This window comes from Lipotes vexillifer, unplaced genomic scaffold, assembly GCF_000442215.2.
Source record: "Lipotes vexillifer unplaced genomic scaffold, Lipotes_vexillifer_v1.1 scaffold929, whole genome shotgun sequence".
Lineage (NCBI taxonomy): Eukaryota > Metazoa > Chordata > Mammalia > Artiodactyla > Lipotidae > Lipotes > Lipotes vexillifer.
In genome coordinates this window covers 219,705-231,594 of record NW_006795950.1, presented here as the reverse complement: position 1 = coordinate 231,594, position 11,890 = coordinate 219,705, and positions in this window count along the sequence as shown.

Below are 11,890 nucleotides of genomic sequence, written 5' to 3'. Positions count from 1 at the left end.
TCCTGCTGTTTCTGAAGTCTCTGCTCTAGAGGCATCAGTCTGACCCCAGAGAAATCTCAGCTGGTAGAAGTGAATGTTTTCCTCCACGTTTGAACCCATGAGGGTGAAGTAATAATGTATTTCTGGCTCCAAAAGAGCAAGTTACACTGATTGAAATTCACACTTGATATTTACTCTCTAATTTACACATAAAAGCTTCTTAAGTTATATGAAATATGATGTGTTATGTAAAATGTAGAGAACTTTAAGTTGAAATTTTGGAAGATCAAGTAAGAGAATACAGGCACTCATATAAACAAAGAAAAATCATTCTCTATGTAGGAAGAAATCAAGAGATACAAACCCAGGTACAGTGATCTAAGCAATTAAATAACATACAATTATTTGATTGTGAAACATGAGGATATTAAATAAGAACTAAATTTACACCACATGCCAGTCTGTAATTAACCTAGATTGAATTTTCAGGTACAGACTGAGGTAAGGATCCCTATACTTTCGGAAGTACGTATCTATCAAAGCACTATTTTTCTCTGATTTGCAGTGTCAGCTTGAATACACACAACTCGATACATATGGATCTATTTCTCAGTTTTTTCTTTGCTTCTACTTTTCTAAGCCTTCAATATTATTTTTTTAGCTGATATGGGAAGGCCCACAGACTGTTTCTTTATGGACAATTATAGTGTCTTCTTAAGAAGAAATACCTTCTTTAACTAACTCAAAATTGTGTAAAGATTTTGATGGACATCTGTAGATCAGTTTTGAAAGTATTTAATATCTTTACAATATTGATTTGTTTTATCCAAAAACATAGTATATTTTCATTTTCTCCAGTGAAGGATCACATATATTTTGTAAACTTCTTCCTATATGTTTTATATATTTTAATTGCCAGCTTCAATTTTAATAAACTACATCTTCCAACATCCTGTTATCAATGTAAAGAAAATTGCCTTTGCATATCAAGTATGTAGTGTGTGTGTATATGTGTGAATGTGTTTTATTCAGCCTACTGCTGCATTATCTTAAATTCTGTTCCATTATTAGTGGGGAGCAGGGAAGTATGACTCTATATGTGGAAAATATATATTTTTTTAATTCCCCTAAGTAAATGTAATTTTTTAGTACAAAATAGAATAAGAACACTGTATTTTTTACTTAACGTACAAAGGCAGTCATTTCAATATTTCACAATGAGGTAACACATATAATAGCTTTTTAGAAACCTTTCATTAGATGTTTCCTTTCATCCATAGTATACAAAGGTTTTTTTTTCATTAGTATATGTTAGACAATATCAAACACATTTACAGTATCTATTTAGATAAATATGCTTTATCATTTAATTTCTTAATGTGATAAATTACATATGGATTTCTAATATTAAAAAACAAACTTCTATTCGGGATAATCAATTTGGTATTGATACATTAATATTTTTGTAAAATGCTGAATTCATTTTTGTAATTTATTTAGAACCATTTAAAATACATCAATGTGTACAGTTGGACCTTAATTTTCTTACCTAGTTTTTGTAAGAAAGTTATATTACCGTATAAATTGATATGGAATATTAATGTTCATACATTAGTTTTGGGATATTATCTTTTTATATTCCACAGAAAAGTTTAAAATAAAACTGGCATTATTTTATGAATGTGTGATAGTACATTAACATCATACTGGCCTGGATGAGAGTTTTCTTTGTGAAAATTTTTTGAAAAGATTTTATTGACTCAAAAATTTTAATGAGTCTGTTTTTCTATTTTCCCAATATTTTGAGGTCAGTTTTGACAGCACCACAACTTTCCATGACTTCTACAGTTCTCAAAATTACTGTTATAATTTTAGATATAATCCTTGTATTATTTAACCTCTACAATGCCTGTGTATATATATATATGTATTGTTTCCTATTTATATATATATTTTATTCCTAATTTTAGAAATGTAATATTCTTCTTGAAGTTTCAATGTTCAGTGTTATTCTTATTATATTTTAATATTTAATTTGAATAATTTTTGCTTTTATAATTTCTGATTTTGTTTGTGTTTATTCTGCTACATTTTTCTAATTACTTGGGTTGGATTCAAAACTCCTGAAATTTGAGCTTTTCTTTCCTTTGTTTTTCCCTCCCTCCCTTTCTTTCTTCTTTTCTATTTTTAGTATTTTAAGAATGAAGTTGTTACTTAAACTACCAATTTCTCTGCATTTTCTGGTATTTGATTTTGCACAGAGAATTAACCTTATATTGATTTCAAGTGCAGTAGTACTGGTCTGAAGTATTGTGGATCCTAGTGATCATTCATTAAAATAATTAATACTTTGTTTTTGAAGGGGGAAACATGAATTGTTGTAAAACCAATTTATTAATACTTTTGTCAAAGTCTTTTCTCACCTTACTGAGTTTTATTCCTACTTGCTGTTTAAATTTCTGAGAGACTTGAAATAGCTAAAACTCTGTTCTGGTTTTTGAATGATTATTGCTAAATTATTACTTAATATATTTTAAAGATCTTTTGCTAGGCACATACACATTTAGTATTTTTTATAAAAGATCTTGTTTTGAGGGTTTCTCCTGTAACTTTCCTATCTTGGTGTCTATCAAAAAGGATAGAGTAAGGAGGAATTTTTGTTTGAGGAATTTTGGGAATACTTGATATGTAGTTTATTTTGGGGGGGAAACTTTTCAGCCACTATTTCTTGTAGGTCTTCTACTCTCTAAATAATAAACCTAACTGTATTAAAGATCCATTTTAAATGTATAAATTTATTTATATATTATTTTTTTGTGGTTTGTTCCTAAGCTTCAACAAACACTATTTGACCTTAGTTGTATTACTGAATATCTCTTTGGCTCAAGATCTTTATGTATAAAAGAGAATATATTTCTCACAGTGTTTATATTTTAGAATTAATTGCAATAATCCATATAAGATAATTAGAGACATATTTATAGTAGATGGTTTTGATCTTTATCATTTGTTTATACTCGGAATAGGTGGAAATTTCAGACTGATCTATAAAATCATTTGTCTAATACATAGGATCTAGCATGAATTCACTGGGACTATCTGATATCAACAGATTGAGGTGGAATATTTTCTAACTTTTGTGCTATCTTCTGATAATCTTATTTTTTAAAAGTATGCTACAAAATTAGTTTGCCCTACTAAACATGGCTCTTCTTTATACTTATAATTCAAATAATTAATTCTTTTATAAATCCCTTCATATTAATACAACATAAATCCCAACTTCTATCCACTGATTCCTGGATTTGCTTCATATAGTTCTTACTTTATTTGTGAATTATATTATAAGGGTAATGGGTAGAGTTGGAAAAAATAGCAGTCACAGTAAAAAAGAAAAAATACAAAACAATGTAACAGGGTTATGGTTATAGACATTTCGATAAATATAAACTATCACCACTCTCTTCTTTCAGTCTTACATAATTTTGTATATTTATCTCTTTCAATGGTAAATATGTGTCAGTTTTGCAAGGTGTCTATTAACCTAATGCAAAAGATTTTCTATTAGTGCAATTTCTTTAAGTGTTGGGTAAAGATTTGAAGTGTTTCATTTTATTATGGTTTTTAGTTTATATATATAGTCTTCAAAAATATTTTAGTGAAAACAAATTATGTGTTTAGGAAACATTAGCTAAATCTCTTTCAAATTGGAAATCTTTGTTAGTTTTGAAATCATCTTGAACCTGGTTCCTCCAAACTGAGTCAATTCATTGGTTCTCAGTTTTTTCTGTCTTAAATATGATATCTCAATTTTTTATTAACAATTAAATTGCTTGTACTAGAGTTTTGAAAATCAATGTGGTTTTCTTGAGAAAATGAAAGGAAATATGCTACATGTATGGTTACTACATAACATGTATGGTTACTGGTCTTTTCTAATTGCCTTAATTTGAAATTATGTTTCTTGACCTGAGTTCCTCTTGGTCTCAGTTTGTTCAGTTATTTTGACTATCACATAATGAACTCCCAAAATAAGAATTTATATGTAAATATAAAAGGTAGTTGAGAGCTATCACTGCAATGCCAGCAGAAGAGGATAACATTTTCAGAACATGTAAAAATAGCCAGTTCTCTAGCATCATATTCTTACTTGGATCTGCCCTCTTAAAATCACCTCAGTTCCCACCAGACTTTCATGCCTACTGCTGTATTTCTTCAGAGGATTTATCTCTAAGTCAAATTAATTAAAATTGTGTAGCTAAGTTTTGGTGATAGTAGAATAATGCATTACTTTCAACAAGTACCCGGTTACTATTATTTTAAATGGTCTCCTTAGTTGTTATTATTTTTATTGAAGTGTTGTTGATTTACAATATTTTCAGGTGTACAGACTTAGTGATTTGAAATTTTTGTAGGTTATATTCAATTAAAGTTATTATAAAACATCAGCTATATTCCCTATACTGTACAACAAATTCTTGCATCATATATATTTTATGCATAATAGTTTGTAACTCTTAATACTCTACCCCTATTTTGCCCTTCCTCTCCTCCTTTTCCCCACTTGAAATCACTTGTTCTTTATATCTGTGAGTCTGTTTCTTTTATAATACTCATTCATTTTATTTTTTTAGATTCCACACCTAAGTGATAACATACAGTATTTGTCTTTCTCTGTCTGACTTATTTCACTAAGCATTAATACCTTCTAGGTCCATCCATCTTGTTGCAAATGGCAAAATTTTACTCTTTTTATGGCTGAGTAGTATTCCTGGGGTGTGTGTGTTTGTGTGTGTGTGTGTGTATACATACACCAAATCTTTATAAATTTATCTGTTGGTGAACTCTTAGGTTGCCTCATAACTTGGTTATCATAAATAGTTCTGGTATGAACATTGGGGTGCATGTATATTTTGAATTACTGATTTTGTTTTCTTTCAATATTTACTCTGGTATGGAATTACTGGGTCATATGGTAGTTTTGTTTCTAGATTTTTGAGGAAACTCCATAGTGTTTTCCATAGTGACTACACCAATTTACATTCCCACCAACAGTGCACCAGGTCGCCTGTTTCTCCACATCCTTGCCAACATATTTGTGGTATTCCTGATAATAGCCATTCTGACAGGTGAAAGGTGGTAATTCATTGTGGGTTTGATTTGCATTTCTCTGATTCATGATGTTGGGCATTTTTTATGTGCCTCTTGGGCATCTGCATGTCCTCTTTGGAAAAATGTCCATTCATAACTTTTGCCCATTTTAATTTTTTTTTTTTTGATATTGAATTATATATGCTGTTTATGCTTTGGATATTAACCCCTTATCAGTCATATCATTTGCAAATATTTTCTCCCATTCATAGGTTGTCCTTTTGTCAACAGTTTTCTTTGCTGTGCAAAAGCTTTTGAGTTTAATTAGGCACCATATTTTTATTTTTGGATCTTATTTCCTTTACTTTAGGAGATAGGTTTGAAAAAATATTGCTATGATTTATGTCAAGGTGTGCTCTGCCTATGTTTTCTTCTAGGATTTTTATGATTTATGGCCTTACTTTTAGGTCTTTATTCCATTTTGAATTTACTTTTGTGTATGGTGTGAGAAAATATTCTATATTAATTTACATAGAATGTCCAGTTTTCCCAGCATCACTTATTGAAGAGACTGTTTTCTCCACATTGTATATTCTTGGTTTTTCAAACATTTTTGTGACCATAAGTGCATGTTTTTATTTCTGGGCTCTGTATTCTGTTCAGTTGATCTATGTGTCTGTTTCTGTGCCAGTACCATATTGTTTTGATTACTGTAGCTTTGTAGTCTAGTCTGAAGTCAGGGAGCACCTCTGTTATTTTTATTTTTTTCAAGATTTCTTTGACTATTTTGGGTCTTTTTTGTTTCCATACAAACTTTAGAATTATTCTAATTTTGTGAAAAGTGCCATAGGTCTTTTTAAACAGATTGCATTAAATCTGTTTGGGTAGTATGGCCATGTTAATCTTCTTCAATCCACGAACACAGCATATCTTTCCAACTGTTTGCTTCACCTTCAGTTTCCTTCATCAGTGTGTTATAGCTTTCCAAGTACATCTCTTTTACCTCCAGTTAGATTTATTCCTAGGTATTCTTTTTGATGCAGTGATAATGGAATTTTCTTAATTTCAAATTCTGATAATTCATTGTTAGTGTATAGAAATGCAACAGATTTCTGTATATAATTTTGTATCCTGCACCTTTACCTAACTCATTGAGCTCTAGTATTTTTTTTTGGTGGTGTCTTTAGGATTTTCTACATATAGTATCATGTCATCTACAAACATGACCGTTTTACTTTCCAATTTGGATTTTTTATTTTTCATGTCTGATTGCTGAGGCTAGGGCTTGGAATGTTATGTTGAATAAAAATTGTGAGAGTGAGCATCCTTGTCTTGTCCCTGATCTTAGAGCTAACTACTTGCAGCTTTTCACCATCCAGTATGATGTTAGCTGTGGGCTTATGGTATATGGCCTTTTTGTTTTGTTTTTTTGTTTTTTTCTTTTTTTTTTTTTGTAACATCTTTTTTGGAGTATAATTGCTTTACAATGGTGTGTTATTCTCTGCTTTATAACAAAGTGAATCAGCTATACATATGTTTATGGCCTTTATTATGTTGAGGTATGTTTCCTCTATATCCACTTTGTTGAGAGGTTTTATCATAAATGAATGTTGAATTGCATTAAAAGCTTTTTCTGCATTTATTGAGATACAATTTTTATTCTTTAATTTCTTAATGGGGTATCACATTGGTTTTTTTTCTGGATATTGAACTATTTTGCATCCCTGGGATAAATCCCACTTGACCTTGGTATATGATCCTTTTAAAGTATTGTTAGATTTTGTTTGCTATTTTGCTGAGGAGTTTTACATCTATGTTCATCAGTGATATTTACCTGTAATTTTCTTTGTAATATCTTTGTCTGGTTTTGGTTTCAGGGTGTTGCTGTCCTCATAGAATGAGCACTTAGTATGCATTCCTTCCTCTGCAGTTTTTTGGAATAGTTTGAAAAAAAATAGGTGTTAATTCTTCTCTAAATGTTTGGTAGAATTCACCTGTGAAACCATCTGGGTCTGGACTTTTGTTTGTTGACAGCTTTTAATTTTTTTATTATTATTGTTATTTTTTTAATTGGAGTATAATTGCTTTACAATGTTGTTTTAGTTTCTGCTGTACAATGAAGTGAATCAGCTATACGTATACATATATCCCCTCCCTCTTGGACCTCCCTCCCATCCCCACCATCCCACCTATCTAGGTCATCGCAGAGCACTAAGCTGAGTGAGTTTCCTGTGCTTTATAGCAGGTTTCCACTAGCTAGGTGTTTTACACATGGTAGTATATATATGTCAATCCTAATCTCCCAATTCATCCCCCCCTCCCCTTCCACCCCTGTGTCCACATGTCTGTCCTCTATGTCTGTGTCTCTATTCCTGCCCTGGAAATAGGTTCATCTGTACCATTTTTCTAGATTCCACATATATATGTTAACATATGACATTTGATTTTCTGACTTACTTCACTCTGTATGACAGACTTTAAGTCCATCCACATCTCTACAAATGATCCAATTTCATTCTTTTTTATGGCTGAGTAATATTTCATTGTATATGTATAACACATCTTCATCCATTCATCTGCTGTTGGACGTTTAGGTTGTTTCCATGTCCTGGCAGATTTTTAAATTACTGATTCAATTTCATTGCTGGTAATTGGTCTGTTCATATTTTCTGTTTCTTCCTGGTTCAGTTGAAATTGTGTACCTTTCCAGGAATTTGTCCATTTCTTCTAGGTTGTCAATTTTATTGGTGTATCCTTGTTTATAGTAATCTCCTATGATCCTTTGTATTTCTGTGGTACTAGTTGTAACTTCTTTTTCATTTCTGATTTTATTGATTTGGGCCCTCTGATTTTTTTCTTCATGAGTCTGACTAAAGGTTTACAAATCTTGTTTATCTTTTCCAATAACCAGCTCTTAATTTCAATGGTCTTTGCCCTTTTTGTCTCTGTTTTGATAATTCATGCTGTGATTTTTGACTTCTGTTTCGTTTGTTCTCCCAGTTCCTTTAGGTATAAAGTTACCAATTATTAAATAAATCTATATAAAATTACTGCCTTGGAGAATGTAATACTTTGTTAGTTTTTGAGCTTTAAAGTACTTTCAGATTCTAGCTGTCCAAGATCCTAACTTTCTTCCTGTGGATAATTTATATATTAAATCCCATGATTTTAGATAATAAAACCAGTCACGCACACATTTTAAGTATAAACAACTAGCAAGTCTGCTATATAGTAGGTATTCAACAGATGATAGCTCTGAAGTTAAAGTTGACCTCTGACTTCAAGAAACATTTAACTCTTTTTTTCCCCTGCAAAGCCCCATTTATCCTTCCAACTATTTTCTTTTGTTTTCTCTATATTAAGCACTACGCTTCTTCTTTTAGACTGGTGGGTCCATTTTTATTTCACTTTATTATTTGCAAAGTGACTGAAGGGCACTCAAAATGGAGGGTGGTTTTAGGGACCCATATTTAACTTACTGCTCAAAGTAATGGGGAAAGTCTGTAATAGTTTCAGAAAAGCTCTGAAGATGTTAGAATTTTAAAAAAAGAGCTCCATGATTTTCTTTTTTTTGTTTGTTTTTGTTTTTTGTTTTGTTTTTGTGCGGTATATGGGCCTCTCACTGTTGTGGCCTCTCCCATTGCAGAGCACAGGCTCTGGACACGCAGGCTCAGCAGCCATGGCTCACGGGCCCAGCTGCTCCGCGGCATGTGGGATCTTCCCGGACCGGGGCACGAACCCATGTCTCCTGCATCGGCAAGAGGACTCTCAACCACTGTGCCACCAGGGAAGCCCCTCCATGATTTTCAAGAAAAAAAAAATCTGAATTTTTGATTTATTTAATATATACATTTGATGGTAACTTTAGAGAAAAGACCTGGAATAGTAAAGCAGAATATGTAAAAATAAAGTATGAAATTAAATATACAAAGATTTGGGTCTAAAGTTAAACTCCAAATACCAAAAGTGATTTTTATATTTTTTGAGTGACAAAAATATTTATTAATTAGATAAAGTTTCTTGGTGGTTTAGCTAAGGAACTGAGACAAAACTTAAAAAAGAAAATAATAAAATATAGAAATATAAAGTTTAGGACATAATACCAACCATCTGATCTTTTGAGACTTATACCAAACCAAACCATTTGAATTTCCTTTGCCACTATCCTGCAATGAACATGCTAATGATAGTATAATACTGGCAGCAATAACTGTATACTTTAGGATTTAGTGTGCTCTACCTGCTCATTTTGTGTCCAGCCAGATGTATAAACAGCTGAAAATTACACTTTCAGAAGCAAAACTGGAAATGGATGTTATATCTTGGAAGCAAATCTACCTAAATGAAAAAAAAAAGTTTTCCTCTTGATATAAGGAATAGTTTAGGAAGAAATTTAAAATAAAAGAATGTTTTTCTGTGATTTAGAGAGCTTTTCCTTAATTTAAGATATTTGGCTCTCTTACTTATATCCAAAATGCCTAGACTGATAGTCACCATATTGCAAGTGCTCAGTTAGTATTTTTTGATGGTAAGAGTAGAAAAATACAGAAAAAAAATGTATACAATAAAATGGATAGTTCTAAAGTCTGCTTATACTACATGCTAACATAGTCAAACGTATGTGATCTTATCTGTTAAAATATATAATCATATGAGATATTAGCAGGGGATTATTGTGATAGAATGCAAACAGGTTAACATAGCATTTGCTGGGTTTTTTTTTGACTCTGTATGCATTCGTTTCTGTGTATATTGGGGGATATGTCTGAGAATTAAGATTCAGTAAGGGTAGGGACAAAAGTGAATTAAATAAACCTCTACTAAAACAAACTATCTGTTAAAACTGGTATAGATTGTATTACTTCAGTTGTTTATATGTAAATATCTAAGTACTTATGTTATTTCTGTATGATATGCAGAGATGTGTATGTGTGAGGCGGGTATATGTATGAATTAAATTTTCAGGCAGGGATAGAATGAGTAACAAGGTAATAAAGTATAGAACAAGTATAAAGCAAGATGACAAAGTGGGGAGTTTGGAGTATTCATCACAGAGAAATGTCAGTGCATTCCAGCTGGGGACCAAGCATAGGCAGCAGATGGACAATCTAAAATTGTATAAATCAAAGGGGTGTAGATGTTGGGGTGCATAGCTATGAATGATGTGGAAACAGCTCTACTGAGAATGTTTCTGCAGTGGCCACGTCACCCTCAGCTCGTGGACCAGTTGCCTCAGTGTGGGCATTAGTGTTTAAATCAACATAGAATGTTCACCTAATTTAGACAAAAATAACTTTTAAAAACTATAACTAATCACTCCAAGTATCCATTTCCCAGTAGCAATCTAGCTTCATGAGCTTTCTGAAGCACAGTTAAAAATAAAGATGTAATAAGCCATTTTCAGAGTGATTACCTCAGACTATATTAGGAGCAAGGTAGTAAAAGTACTTTTAGATAAATATAAATTCCATCAATAAAAATATAACTAAAAAGGGTATAAAGGTGAAAAGTTAACTTTTTGAAATAGATTTCTCATTTATACATAAGTGTTCTATTTATTTCACTTGAGCTGTTTACCTGAGTATAAAAAGCAAAATTATCACAGGAAAAACTAAAATGTATACTTTTTTTGGCAAAGCAAAATTGTATATTCTGCATGTCTTGAGCAGCTTGCCCAGACTCATCTTTGACTATACAATGTTTATGCTTCTGATTAGAGACATCTGTTAAATTTATAAATTCATGATTTCCTGCCAAATGACATAACCGAGGAGGAATGCACCTGCCAGGAGGAAGGAAACTGGAAGCAATGCAAATGTGGGAAGCTGCCCAGACAGCTAGAAATCTCAAACTCCAGACCCGTTCTATGCGTACATAATTGGCTGAGATCACAGCTTTGTAACCTGAAGTCGGTCCATTGATGATGGACACATCATGTTATTTTAATATTCATGACCAATGCCAAGAAGAAACTTTAACTCACTTTTATATGAGCATTTGGGGAAAAAAAATTCTGATACATTTTTATCTCCTTCTCTACATACATATAGAAATGGTGATTCCACCATGAAACAGATTCAGATCACTTACGATGCCCTGCACAGCCTTCTAGCACTTATCTCTCCGTACAAGTAGGAGATGGGGTAGCACATCCCCAGTATCATACTGGCAGATGCGTAATGTGTTTACGTAGACCTGTGAGGTGAGGTTCTATAGCATCATGAACATTTATCTTAAAAATCATAGACAGGCTGAGCTGAAAGCTCCTAGGCAACTAAGATTTATCAAAGCTCTTTGGGAGGCACATTAATGTCACTTTTACTTCATATTTAATAGCTAATTGAGAAAGGTATAAAACTCAGTGGACATGTTACATACACACACACATACACACACACACACACGCACACATACACGCATACACATGCACACACACACACATATACACACACATACACACACACATACACATACACACACACACACACAGTGGTCAAAACAAATTCTTCTCTCTAAATTAGATAAAGGAAGAACTTCCCTGACTTGCTTTTTCCTGACTCAGTTTATTAAACCAATAGTATGTGGGATTTTTATGTCCCACAGTAGGAAGGATTATTCTTTCCCAGTATAAAAGTAGTCATGTTGTCTGGTTGTTGTATAACTGAAATTAAAAAAATATCTCATTGAAGTAAGGAAAAGAGTCTAAGTGCAAGATGTTCCCATTCAGTTAGAAAAAAGGTTTTGATTGTTTTATGCATGCAGCAATTAAGATATAAAAAGTTGGTCTATTGCTTCCTAGGGAAGTACTAAATAGAGAAAT